Source organism: Phalacrocorax aristotelis, chromosome 7, assembly GCF_949628215.1.
Source record: "Phalacrocorax aristotelis chromosome 7, bGulAri2.1, whole genome shotgun sequence".
In the NCBI taxonomy this organism is placed as follows: domain Eukaryota; kingdom Metazoa; phylum Chordata; class Aves; order Suliformes; family Phalacrocoracidae; genus Phalacrocorax; species Phalacrocorax aristotelis.
Genome location: NC_134282.1, coordinates 23,784,886 through 23,799,285, shown reverse-complemented (window position 1 = coordinate 23,799,285; position 14,400 = coordinate 23,784,886).

The window sequence follows — 14,400 nt, the reverse complement described above, 5'->3', positions numbered from 1 at the left end:
CTCTATTGGCAAGAGAGTGGTGGAAAAATTTCGACTGACCAGCTCTAGAAGTCATAAAAAAAGGACTTCAGAAAATAGATTAGATTTAAAAAATAATCTTCACTTGTGTTTGAAATGAATTTGAAACTTGAAAATATTAGATATTATTGGGGGGAAAGCTCCAAAACAATGAAGACAGCACTATCATTCTGGTTTTAAGCACAGAGCACTTGCAGTCTGGGAGGCTAATGTCTGTCTGACTAAGGGCAAGGGCCAAAACCTGCGAGTCTAGCATCATGGTGAATGTCTTCACCCAGAAACTGTGGACTTCCTTTTCCTTAGGACCTTTTTAATTTTGTATAAATGGAAGTTGATGAACACTGAGTTGGTCATTCAGGGACCACAGCACAGCTTCTTATGCTATGGGTTTGAATTTAATGCTGAACCTCAGAAGCCTTTTCTGATAACATTTTCAAGAAAACTTAGTAGGAAAGTGTCTGTTTCAACAAAGTAATATTTTTCTATTGAAAATCCATTTCTTGGTAAAAATTTTTATTCATCTGCTACTGAAACAGAACTGTTTATGCTATCAAAAAACTTCATCCTCTCATCCGAAGTGGGTATGCAAAGATTTACCAGAATCAAACAAACAACAGCAAAACTCATCAAAAGAGAGATGCCAGAATTTCTTGAAAACACATCATATATCCTGATAGTCTTTATAAATTTGTGTAAAATCATTTTAATAAATCTAGTATTTTCAGAAATTAGGCTTCATAAAAATCAAAAGAAATAGGGTAATGTTCATTTACCTGGATTTGAAAGGAACTGAGTGGAACAAGTACAGGTAGTGTTACTGACTCTATTTGCATTTTTAAATTAATGTAAGCCCTGAATTTCCAATAATACACTATTTGGGCTTCCTTCTTCATTGCAGCAGTTGATACTGTTCTGTTTTCATACATATTGCTAATGCATATGGCATGTTTTGAAATATATTCTGCCTTCGTTGCCCAATGAGATGTCATTTAAGAGGGAATTAACAAAGGTTAGGAACTAGCATAGGTTCGTGGCCAGCAGTTGTTAGTAGAGGAGGGAATAGAAACTTCTCAAGTGACAAATACTAAAATGGGTGAAACCAAATGCTTTTAGAGTAGGGTTGGATGGGAATGTTCCTGTGTGGAAGAATCAAGTGACAGAAATATACATACATACGTCTTTGGAGAGGAGTGCTGGGAACAGAGTCTTGGAGGATTTTGACAATTAAAACAGAAAGCATGACTGGAAGCAGTAACCACATCTGAGTTGCTCATTGCCTGAAGGGGAATTTGCTAAGGCTGGCAGCAGTGCCTGAGTGGAGGGTTTGCATCTTTTCATTCACTCTGCCTCTCAGATCTGTGTGCCCTTCAGGGACTGATGCAAGGCTTGTTCACTTGATTTAGTCTTCCTCAAATTTTCCTTCTCCCCTGACAGTTTCTTACACGTTTTTGGTGGCGTCCAGCAGTGATTGTTGTTTTGATATGGTGATCATTTATGCTGCATGCTAGATAGCTCTGAATAATTTCTGCCTGTTAACTTCTGTGTATTCCCATGGTAATAAGCACTTTTTAATGGAGTCATTAAATAAACCTGTAAAATTCCTTGTATATTATTTTAGGACTGCTTCATCTGGACCTTCAGAAGGCTAAAAAACTCCAGTTATAGTTTACAGTATGGGGAAAAGCAACTGTCTGAAGTCTAGAAAGCCTTACTTTAGCATATGGAAATAATTAAAACAAAAGTAACATTTAAAACATCTTTTTTGAAGTAGAGGTGATGTACTGAGACGCTTTCTAATACTGCAGAGGACAACTGCCACATTCTAGCCAAAGCCTGACCTTCCTTTCTTCCCAACAATAAGAAATAAATTGTCCTTATTTAGACAAATGTTGCAGAGCTGTCAGTTCCTTTTGAATAAAAATTTATTCTGTCACTTAGATTATGTTTGTCTTAGGCCTTTGCTAATTTTTCTGTAGTTAGCATGTGTAGCTGTGCACACACATGATTTCTGACCAGGCCAGATCATCTCAAGACACAGTTCATTGTTGTTTAAGGCATGCAATGTTAGTGATTTATGGACTACAAAGATGATCCCTAGCCTTTATTAAAAAAAAAAAAGGTTAATTTCAGAAATGTAAAGATTTCTGATATTTGAAACTTTTTCCTTGTTTTGAGCTTAATAAAAAAATAAAATTAAAAAAAGTAAAATTCAGCTGTTTTGAGCCAAATACAGAAGCAGTTTGGGATTATCCAAGTCTGCATACAAGTCTGCTTATAAACTCTTCCAGTGTAATCACTCTTTCTAGTTCTCAGTCTTTCTAGAATGTGTTGAGGTGCATCTGTACTGCATGACTTAGTATTGCCATGTCTTGATTTGGGCTTTTTCCTTGAAGGGAGAAGCTGGTGAGGTAATGGGAGAGGAAATGCATGAGGGAAGCCAAATGGGGGGACTGTGCTTTGGTAAGTTTTCGTTATTCTTGAGGAAATCAGGTAGTGGGAAGCAGCTGGCTTTGTGTGGGAAGAATGATGGGGAAAAGGGAGTCAGAAACAGCACCTCAGCACAAGGAGTCTCTTTTTGCAAGGATCTCCTCACATACATGTACAATAAACAACATCAAGTAGTGTGAAGAGTTGAGGCTGTGCCTCTTGTCTCTTCATGAATCCAGCTCCACCCTAGCCTGGATTTGCACAGGGGACAGGGAGTTTGTGTTCAGCATTTATTGGGCTTTGCTTTGGCAGTGATGTGATTTACAAAAGCTCTTCTACAGTCTTTTGGAGCTGTGAGGGAGGTGCAGCCTCCCTAGGGACCCACTGTAGGCTCAGCATGCTCAGGGGCTGCCTGGTGGGGGGCTTCTCTCTGCTTTGGGGGATCAGGAGTGTGTGTTCTGGCTAAAGGTGATAAATTTAACCATGTAGCATCCTTTTTCTGGAGTAACTAATGACTATGCATTAGTATACATAGGAATGGTCCTGACGTCCTCTTAATTTTTTTTAATCTGATTTTTTTTTTTAATGCTGTATTTACTGATTCTAATCCAGTTCCTGATGAGATGGAGTATTAGATTGAGCTCTGACATCTGAAAATAAGACTAAAACCCTGTAATATCTGTGGCAGTGCAGAATAATGAAAGTATAACACGCTGCCAGGCAGCGAATCAGGGAGATCTGGCAATACTTGCATCTGGAAGTCTGGCCTTTTTACATGTAAAAATATGGATTACTTTAGGCTACTTGGGTGTAGGCCTCCAGTTGTAACTTCACTGAATTGTCATGATTCCCCTTGCTGTTTGAAAACTAATATGGAAGCTTACCTTATTCCTGAAAAAAAACCCCCAAAGTTCTTACAAGAAATAAGGGTCAGATTTTAAACGTATGTAATATGAAGAGGCAGTTTTCCAAAGCCCAGAAAGCCCTATTTATAGATAAACCCTTTGCTTTTTCAAAGAGCCTGGCCTTGGGTCTGGCTGTAGAATGAGTTAGAAAATCCTAACTAGGACATAAAGTACATCTTGCTCCCAGTTGCTGTGCTCCCAATTGCTCTCAAAAAGGCACACGTACATAGCCACATTGCATCTGAGGAGTGTAGCTTCAATGTTCATATGGGTACAGTTAAATACACAGTGATATTCTTCAGCTCATGAGCAGAAATCTGTCTATGCTCAGAGCATTTCACTGGAGAGCCTTTCTTTATAATCATAAAATACAGGAGAAAGCCCAGCCATTTAAACCCCAAATATTTGGCACCTCCAGTCTCAGTGCTGCTCCTCCACAGCCATGCTGGCTTTTAACTTCCTCTTTTTATTGAACTATTAAATTGGGAATCTTTATTACTCCCAATTTAGCACTTCTAATAAAAAGTTACAGTTAAAAGCCTCTGTGGGTACTGAAACTTGCAGCTGTGATTGCTCTTGATGGAAATAAAGACAAACTCAGCTTTTAAAGCTTGCCTCTGTCAGGTGGTGGCTCCAAATCAGAGGGAGCTGGGTGGGATAGCAGCTGGGAAGGAATTACAGCAGCAGGAGGGAGATGAGGAGTAGGGAGAGAAGGTGACAGCAGAAGAGAAATATTAATTATGTGTTTGTGGTGCAGCTATCGTTGCAATACTATACCTCAAAGTTTGGAAATAATCAAAAGCTGCTCGCTGCTTTAATACAGTACTTATATTACATCAGTATTCAGTAGTAGTGGCTTGAAGCTCATTGGAGACTGAATAATATTACCAACAATGTAAAGTTCTGTAATATGCAGTGGTCCTGACTAGTGTATATCTCAGAAAAATTGTAGCAGCAGGGTGAGCTAACATGTTGCTACAAATCCTGGAAAGTGGATATTTGAGGCGTCACGTTGCCCTTTACAGCTAGTAACACTCTTGAACTGGGGATTCAAAGCCACTATAAAAAAAATTTCAATGCAAAGAAACTTCTTTTACATCCAGCTTCCTAAAATGATGTAATTATCTTTTTTTAACACAGAGGAGGGAAAAGTGCTAGAATATATTTTTAAACTGTGTTTCTTCTGGAAATAAATCTTTTCATTAGAGAAAAACACTGTGATGGGAACATTGTTAGGATGATCTAAAGTTTTCTGTCTCAAGTTAGACTTTTTTTACAGTCCCTTTTTCTTTCTGTAAGTATAATACATGGGAGGAAGGTAGAACTATGTTTTCAATTACTAAAGTTGAATTCAATGTTACCTGGCTGGACTGCTGGAGTCAGTCCTGGGATGAAAGGAATTATTGTAAGCATGGACAGTGTCTCCTGCAAGGCCTTGGAAATCTCCAGGAATACTGCTCTTCTCTTCTGACTGCTTTTGCTCTCTGCCTAAGAAATGAGGCTGCTTCTGTAAAGGGAGGTTATATGGCTTGTGATTTAATTTGTGTTTTGTTCCAAAACAAAAACTGGAACTGTAGACCTCTAAAATAAAAAGCATAATAGCCCAAAACTGCCCACTCTTTCATTACATATTTGATGACCAGAGCTATAGCAACTGAGCAGTTGGCCCGATATCTCATAGTTTACAAAACACTGCTGAAGGCTTGAGGAGGAAGTGTTCTTTCATTGAAGACAAAACTGCCTTTGACTTCTGATGGAGCTGTGTTTCATGCTTATGATCTGATGGTGCACTCAGGTATGTCAGAGAACAGGTCAGCCCATCCAGATCCATTTTCTGAAAAGCTCCGCAGGTTGCACCTTTCAGCAATGTGGCTGAGTTAAATTAGGTCCACTGATTTTGCTGAAATTTTCTTGAGTATAACAGTGCTGAAACTAGATGATAAACTGTGTGGGTTACTAGTTCTGAACAAGCTTTGGTGCTATCTTTCCTCAGTTCTCCCATCTCTTCTTCGTATTATGTGAACATAAGGCAATGGTGGGGTTGGTTTGGTTAGTTTTTTTCTTTTAATCAATTTAAAGTCTACCTGAAGCCAAAGTATGTACACACAGTATTTGGGTGGCTTAGGATGCCTTTTAGGGCAGCAGATTTTAACTGATGGCAAGTATCAGCTTTCAGCAGTAATGCATATCTGTGGCAGTTTAGGAAATGACTGCTCTGAGCTCCCCCCTGTCTTGGAGGCTACCACTGCTGCACCTGGTGGCAGGAGAAAGTGGGTGTCCACTAAGCTGTCCCAGTTTAGTCCTATGCTTTAATGCTTACCCTTTCTGTCAGTGGTGTATGCTGAGACATTCCTTAGACTTGGTCAATACTTGTTTCTTTCTGTGAATCTCCATCCATTCTGAATAACTTATATTAGCTGGTGTTCAGGAAAGAGGCATATCAGTTAAAAATAGTTGTTTTATTACACTGCCATTCTATTAGTTACCTGATCTACAACACAGGCTAAATGGTTTTTCAAAAGGGGCAAGAAGGTGTGTTACTATGGCTGGTATTTAAATATACAGCAGTATGGATGTCTCACTTAAGAACAGTGACTCAGGTATGCTTCTGGTACATGAGGAAAATACAATTGCAACAAATGAGAACAGTGTAGAAGTGAACAAATATTTTGATGTGATCCAGTGAAAAGATAAAGAAAATTATTCTGATGTAGGGAAAGGGAGAGAGGAAGATGCCTTTGTGATTGCACTAATCAACCATACTGACTGTTTATATTTCTCCAGGGCTAGAATCAGGGTGGGGCGGACATGACTGATTCTTATGAATATTTAATATATATATTTTTTAAATGTTTAATCAACTCAGTGAATTAAGGAGACTTGCAATGAACAGATGAAATATAAGACTCTGTGGAGTGAAGACAAGCATTTAAATTAAGAAAACAGCACGATAAGACTGCGCAAGCTGAGTCTAAGAACCCTTGATCTAGAGATTTAATGGATGTAAGGAAAGAAAAGCAGGCATATTTAAAAAGATTCTATTAGTGCCCTGGCGTTATCTGAGGAAAAAGGAATTTTCAGTGTGAGAATTTAATTTGAAAATGTTTACTTTTCGTCTAGATATTTTATGAGGAACCCTATGGCAAAGTACAGAAAGAACAGGAGATATGAAGGTAAAACTAGGCAAGGAAGATACAATATTTTAGAGGCTTTTTTCCAGGAATTTTTCACATTCTTGTACAGCATAGCTTTCTACCTTTTGTAAAAGGACATCAAAGCTGTAGGAGAAGTATAATCTCACGCAAGGTTATCTGGGCCTTGGGATAAAAGGAGTAAGTGTCTGAAAAGGGTGGCAAGTGCATAATTATACCTCCTGTCAGATCTAACATGAAATTGGAGAAACAAGCACACAACCTGTACCAATCTTCCTCCCTTACACCATCAGGAGTGGAGTTCTGAAGCAGTGGGAGGAAACACATAGATATATTGTTTAACTCATAGAGGAATAAAAATGCTACTGTTGTACAACTGACAGAAAATGGCCACAAATTTTCAGTATGTGTATGATTTAAAAATGAATGTGATCAAATGGTTGATTGAAAACTCACTGAAATGCAATCAGAGAATGATTCATAGAAAGCAAAGAGCTTTTCGTTTTTGTCTGTGTTAAAACATAAGTTTTGGTTATTAATGTAGATTTATAGGGCTGCCATATCAAAACATTTCTAAGATTATGTAATAAGTAGCAAGGTCTCTGAAAGGTCATTTTCAGAAAGTTGGGACTTGATGTGTATAATTTCAAAATAGTGCTACTATATCATTAAAGCTGAAATTTTGAGGAAGAATTAGTTTTTACTCTTTTACCTATTTCTGGACTTTATGTATAAGTAACATAAGTATATCATAAGGACTGGCCAGGTCCCTGGACCATGCTGCTGGTCTCTAGCAGCACACAAATGTTTATTTTAGAAACTATCAGAAATTCCTAGTGTTTAGATTAATTATGGGTATGTATATGCTGATTCACAGTGGAGAGTTAATGTTTTGCAATGATATCACTTCACCTTTTACCCAAGATAAAAAGCAAAGCTGTTCGTGATCTGCCTTGTGATCCATGACCTTAGCTCTTCCTGTAAAACCATGATCTCTTGGTCTCATTGCCACCCTTCAGCACTGAGGTTCATGCCAACCATGTGCTCCTCAGCATTTATTTTTCTAGGGTGGTTTTTCTTAACAAGAAAAGGTGACTAGAAGGACGTCTTCCTCCCTTCTGCTCCACATACGCCTGTATGTAGTGCACTGCATACTCTGCCTTTACTTCCCTGGAGTGCTTCATATTCTCTTCATCTTCCTTTCCTCCTTTCTTCTTCCTTGACTGGTATTTCTTTCATCTGTGCATGAAACCCTTCACTTTTTCAATCTCTCTTGTGTGGTAGAGACTAGGACTTAATGATCCAGTTGTAGAGAAGCCTTCAGCCCCTGCAGTGGCTGAGGTGCATTTCATATTACTTCTTGGTCTGTTACTGAAATAGCTTAATGTTCCTCTACCTCTACGTATCAGGCACTGCATCACTGTGCAGCAGTGCCCTGATGGCCAGGTTCATAACAGTGCCATTTCCAGTAGCTACATTATTGTAGAAACAAAAGTGTATATGAATAAGCTGAGAAATTACTCGCTATGTATATGACCCTAGATTATTTTTTTTTTAATCTAAATCTTACCTACTGTTATGTTCCCTGATCACTTGCTATTAAGCTAGTCTGGAATTTCCTAGACAGTCTGTACTGTGAATATGATAAAATTATTTAGGTTCTTTGAAATACTTTGTTTAGACATGCCAAGTTCATTAATGTATAGCTTAAATAACTGGTACACTTGATGAACATACAAAAATTAATTTTTTTAATATCTCATTCAACCTTTTGCTCTATTGAACACTGAACTTTTATTCTTTCTTTCTTTGCTGTCAATTTTCTATTTAAGGGGGGTGGTCAGGTGGTGCAGAATTACTGCAAGCAACATGGTTGCTATCTACATGAACCACTTCCTTGCACTTCCTTGCACAGGATGAAGATAAGCAATGTTAAAGCAGTATGTCAGGAGTCCCTGTTGGCTTCAGGATGCAATGTTCATGCCAAAGCTCACTGAAGGAATTCTGAATTTGCTGCTCAATCTCCTGATGAATTCACTTTTCTTGTCACTCACTTTTCTCTGTTTACATTCTACAAATATTCTAGTTAATGATGGGATGCTTACTAAAATTTTATAGAATATTTCCAGGAAGTCATCTTCTCAGCTCATAACAACCAAATATTGGAAGTGTCTTGTGCTCCTCATTTGTCTAAGTCAATTTGAGGAAAAACTTCTTTCCTGTGAGGGTGCCAGAGCAGGGGCACAGGCTGCCCAGGGAGGGTGTGGAGTCTCCTTCCCTGGAGATATTCAAAACCCACCTGGATGCCTTCCTGTGCCCCCTGCTCTGGGTGTGCCTGCTCAAGCAGGGGGGTTGGACAAGATGGTCTGCGGAGGTCCCTTCTAAGGTCTGTGATTTCTAAGACAGAAATCTGAAAACAATGTTCTAGTTTGTTTGGAATTTAAAACAAACATAAGGAAGTCTTTTCCTGGGAAACATGCAAATGGAAAGTGAGAGCATCTGATAAATAGGTTATATTGAAATATTTGCACAAAAACTACTCTGGGGGCTGGGTACAATTTATTCGTAGACACATGGAGCAAATGACTCTAAGTTGTGACTTGACTTTCAGATATTCCCTTGGAGATTACTACCGAAAATATTTAACCTTTTCAGGCAGAAGCAAAGGAGATTGTGGAGAGGTTGAAACACCAATTTTACTTCTCCTGTCTTCCAGGCTGGTCTCTTTCCCTCTGGTCTCTAATCTCCCATTTGACTAATTAGACACAACAGCAGTCAGACTTAAAGGACTAAGTTGCAGTATGAATGCCTTAAGCCCAGCTGAGAGTTTGTGCATCACGCTTCTGTCCTGGGAGGAGGATAACTAGAAAAATCCTGTGTCTAGCATGCAGTGTCCTAGTTTTGTTGCCTTCAGATAGGGAATGCTACAGCCCTGTCTTATCTTAGAGCAGATTGCTGCGCAGGCTCTGATTGCATGCTAGCCTAAGACTCTTTGCCAGCTTTAATAGCACGTGTTAGCAGTAATGGTTATGTGCATTCCCAAATAGCCCTTTAAAGGGAAAGTGCAGATATATTCAAAGTAAACAATAAAAATAGTTTTTCAGTCAAGGAAAAAATCCTAGTTAAGTATAATAATGAAAATGGCAAAGTTGCTTCAGGAGCAATAGGTCTTATCATAGCCTGTATATTGTTGAACAGAGCTCACTAGAGTATCCCCATACCATTATTTAGGCTTCACTTGTCATAACTAAGAGATCTGGAAAGTACCATCTGTCTCCACCATGTGCTGTTGTGCCCCACAGCAAGTAGCAGTGACTGTGTGACTACGTTTATGCATAGATGTATATTGGAATAATTTGAGAGGTCTGTTATACTAACCATTTTTGTGTAGACCCTTCCATCTGCAAACACTTCTCTGGCTGCTGTTGATCTCCTCTGGGTCATCTCGGAGGACATGAGGGGAGGTGGAAGCAAGGTGATACCTGTGTGCAGCTGCTATTATCGTTTAGTTACTCTTTTAAGTGAAAAATTTTGAAAGATATTTTCTTACACGCTCACAGCCTTATTTTCTCACTTCTCTTTTTTTTTAAAGGAAGGGGAAGATATTTTGTAACATCATAAGTACTGATAGTAAGATATTATAGAAACACTACAGCTGGATTAAGCAGCTGAGTCCTGGGCTTGGAAAAGAAGAATGTCTGGAAAATTAAGAAACAAATTCTCTAAGAAATAGAAAAACCTGTTCTTGTCCCAGATAAAGTTCACCTAACCATATATGTGCAATACTTTTCTCTCTGTCGCTGACTGGAACTCATTTGTGTTACGTAACTCCACCATTTTGATGACTATTTAAAAACTCAGAAGTTAGTTAACTAGGTTCCTTTTTTGTTGCAGTTATTCTTCTTTATTATGTATGCTCTAGTGTAATCTCTGAATAACACCTTTTAGTTTGAGATGGTATTTTTCCTTTCTTGCTTTTGTATTTTCTAGTTGTTTTGTTTTATGCACTTGCTTTGTTCTATGGGATCATGAAAGAGCTTAGCTGTTGCTAAGGGGCTGTTTTGAAAACATCTTGGCTATTCAGGCCTGAAAGACAGTGTGCTAAAGCATCAACTAACGATCTGCCTTATGGTTCCTCTAAGACACTTTTCTTTCTGACATACACTGGCACAAACGTGCACCTGAAGAAGCCACACAGTGAGACCTTCTCTGGTTGGAGGTTGTACCTGTCTTGCAGAGAATAAGCAGCATTTGGAAGTGACTGTAAACCTATAGTCCACTGAATGCTGCTCATTTTTCATCAGCGTTGCTGCCTGGCAGCTCGCACACTCTGTTCTCTGGGCTGCAGACACTCCTTTCCCTCAGAGGACGTGCTCTAGCTACACCAAAGGTAACGTGTGAGTCTGGCCTTTAGGTTGACTTCAGGGCTGCCCCGAACAGACAATGCAGTTTTTCTGTAATTTAACTCACAGGTGAAAGGTATTGAGTGACTCTGGAGGAGGTTTTACAAAATGCAGCTGAACATGTTGCCGAAGCTCCTCTGTGTCGTTACCCAGGGGATCTGGGTCAGATAGTTCTTTCCAGTGTTGTGGTGTACTTTATGGTGAAGTTTTCTGTTACTCAGATGACTTCTTTAGGTCTTGTGAAGGTGCCTTTTATGGAGATTTTGCTAACACGTTTCTAAAGAGGCACCTAGTGGACAACATTGCCAAATAACTTGGTCCCTTAACTGGCAAAGTAAATATATTTTCATCTCACAATTCTTGTGTGTTTTTTTTTTGAGGGTCATTTTTATTGGGTTTGATGGTTGTGGTTGTCTTTCAGAATAGCAATATGGCCTTTTCTTGTAAGCAGCTTTGCTACTAAATAGCTTTTATCAAACCCTTGCTAATCTCACCAGCCTCTTGCTTTCCTAGATTTTCTCCAGTACCAAATAGTTTAGCATTTTCTCCTTTGCTTCTGTACCCTTTTTCTTCTCACCTTTTCCCCATTGCAGTATGAGAAAATGGACGATAACTAGAAGCTCTCCTCAGATTAAGAGATGCAAAAATATATTTTTTTAAAAAAAAAAAGGAGTCAGAAAACTGAAAAGTACAATCAAACCCAGAATAACTCTGATCTGGACTCTCTCTTTTGAGTAGTTTGGAGTTTGATTTACTTTAATGTATAATTTTGGCCGCTAGAGTCCAAATACTGCAGAGCCATTGTAGTTTGGATCTAAACCAGGAATTAAAGATATTGGTCAGATAACCAGGTTCCTTAGTCTCTAAGTGAGAGGAAAGTGGCTGAAGCTTGGAAGAAGAGGCAAGGTATTCAACACATCCATTTGACCAGTTAAGTGATTTGCTGTGAAACATTTACATTGAAGAAAGTCTTTAATTCATGGTGACAGCTGCAACATGAAATCCATTTTGTTTCCTATCACATATTTTATGGAATTGCAAAAATAAACCAGATGTTATAAACAAACCAAACAATGTTTTTGTAAACACAATGGACTCTACACCTATTTCACTTTCCTCACCAATCTTGACAAAGAATTGCTATGAGGTTTACCAGGAGATCATCAGCTACTTGTAGATGCCGACAGTGTCTATTGTACGACTGTCAATTCTAATGTCACTGACAGAGTTGCTTCTTTGCAAGTGATGGGATTTCTTTGCTTGATTTTGACCTTTTTGCTCAGAAAACCTGTGCTCTTGCAATGCTGCAGGTTTTGCTATATTGTAGTATTGTTTAATATGGCTTTAGGTATCATTAAATGAGTGTGATATAGGACTCGCATGAAATGGAGAAATGAAGACACATTCACACCCCAGAGTTATCACTGAGTCTTGCATGTTCTTGTTTAAATTCTCACAGTGTGAGATGATATGAGGCCTTTAAGATCAGTAAAGGCTTGAAGAAGGCAAAAAAATTAAGTAGAAATACATATATATGAAAAATATTGGTGTTTCTCAAGAAAAGCCTTCAGGATTTTCCACTGAGTTATCAGACAACAGTCTTAGAAAAACAGAGAAAGTATCTTTCATAAAGGCATGGTGGATCAATAGGTTTTTTAACACCATTGTGTGCATCTGAATTTTATCTCAAAAAGCTGCTATTGTTTAAGGCTGGAACCCATGAGAATACATTTTCCTGGTTTTATATTCTTTCCTGAATCATCTTTTACAGCAAAGAGGCTTCTTGGCTTAATGGACCGTGTCTGACCTGGTGTGGCTATTCTTGTGTTTTTACTTGTGGTCTTTTAATGTACCAAAGCATGGAATTTGAAATGGAGGGGGATGGAGCCTCCCTGGAGGTGAGTGTCAACCTCTCACTGAAATCACTTGTGGTGGTGTGTAGGGCACACAGCTTTTAGGGAAAAAATATCTCTGGAGAGGTTATAGACGTGTGATACTGGGCCAGGTCCAGAGGCAGTGAGACCAGGGAAAGATTCTGTGGACTGGGCCTCAGTCTGGTGCCTTTCATTTTCATCTTTCTTTACTCAGAATATTTAGCAGCTTAAAAATCATTGTTACAAATAAAAGAAAGTTGCTCTTAGGCTTTGACCCTTTCTTTGACCGCAGTTATTTTAGCTTTCATTCAATTCTACTGGAACTGCCACTTCAGTCTTTGGCTTTTGATTTAATAGACCCCTGTCAAAGCCTGCATAAAACTGATTTAAAATAACCATAGAAACAGATAGAGTGTATTTTCTTAATCTTTCATATTGATGTTTTGTTTCTCTCAGATCTTTGTAAAAATTCAGTAGCGGGGCTTGAAATGCTGCATTTAAATAAAACAAAATCTAAAATAAAAGAGAAGACCAGACCCAGATTGCCGTGCACTGAAGGTATGATTTTATGCATTACAGTTTAGCTAAGACCCATTCAAGGAGAAACTTCAACAGCTTGCCAGGGGCAGTCTCCATAAGCTGTAGCTGCTGTTAGAGCCTGCTGTAAATATTCTGCTATTTTACAACTGGCAACTGTTAAACTTGGCGCAAGCCCATGTAAAATGCTTAGATAAGAAATAAATATTTATTTTCTCTCCCTTCAGAGGAAATGATGTTAATAAATAGCAAGAAGACCAAACAATCAAATCAGTGGTTAGGACTCATTAGTAAATATTGTCATCTTACTCATTTCACTCATAAATCTGCATCAGCCAGGTTCTTGGAAACCAAACAAGTTTCATTTTTTAAAAGCAAATCTACTGACCTGCAGTGGGTCTGTATGGCACATCTTTATTTACATTTGCTGGAGAAAAGTGGTTGTCCCTGGCACTTGGAGCAGATGGTCTGGGTTCTCCAGTTCTATTGAGAAATACATTTGTAACTAATGCAATATCTGTAATATCGTTTCATGTTATCATTTTTTTTTTTTATTAAGTGTTTATAAAGAGGTTTCTCAAAGCTAGGACTGACCTTTCTGAATCCGATCTACAGAACTTTCTAAATCTGAAAAATATGGTGGATATTTTTACATCTATGTATAAGCCATGCTTACATTTTATGGTTTAGACTTCTGTTTCTCCTGAGTTCTCCTTCCAGGTATTATATAGACCATGTACGTGCAGTATATTCTGCATGCTAGAAAAGTAATAGGATTTATGATTTCTGTGTAGAAGTTACCTCAGTTAAACAAGATGAGTCAGGGAATATGGTATCTGTGCTTGATGAAGTGGGATGGAAACTTATCTTAATCACTGTTTTCTCTTTATTGTCATTAATTCTGAAGCATTTTTAGCTGCTCTTGCACATTCTGAATTTCATTAGTGCTGCTAGGACCAGTTGCCCATTCCTTCCATTCATCTCCCTCAAAATATTTCTTATATTTTACATGTTCTTAAAATACAGCATGTTCAGTGGCTGAAATATAGAAACTTCTCTGTTTCATCCAGCACATGAACCTCGT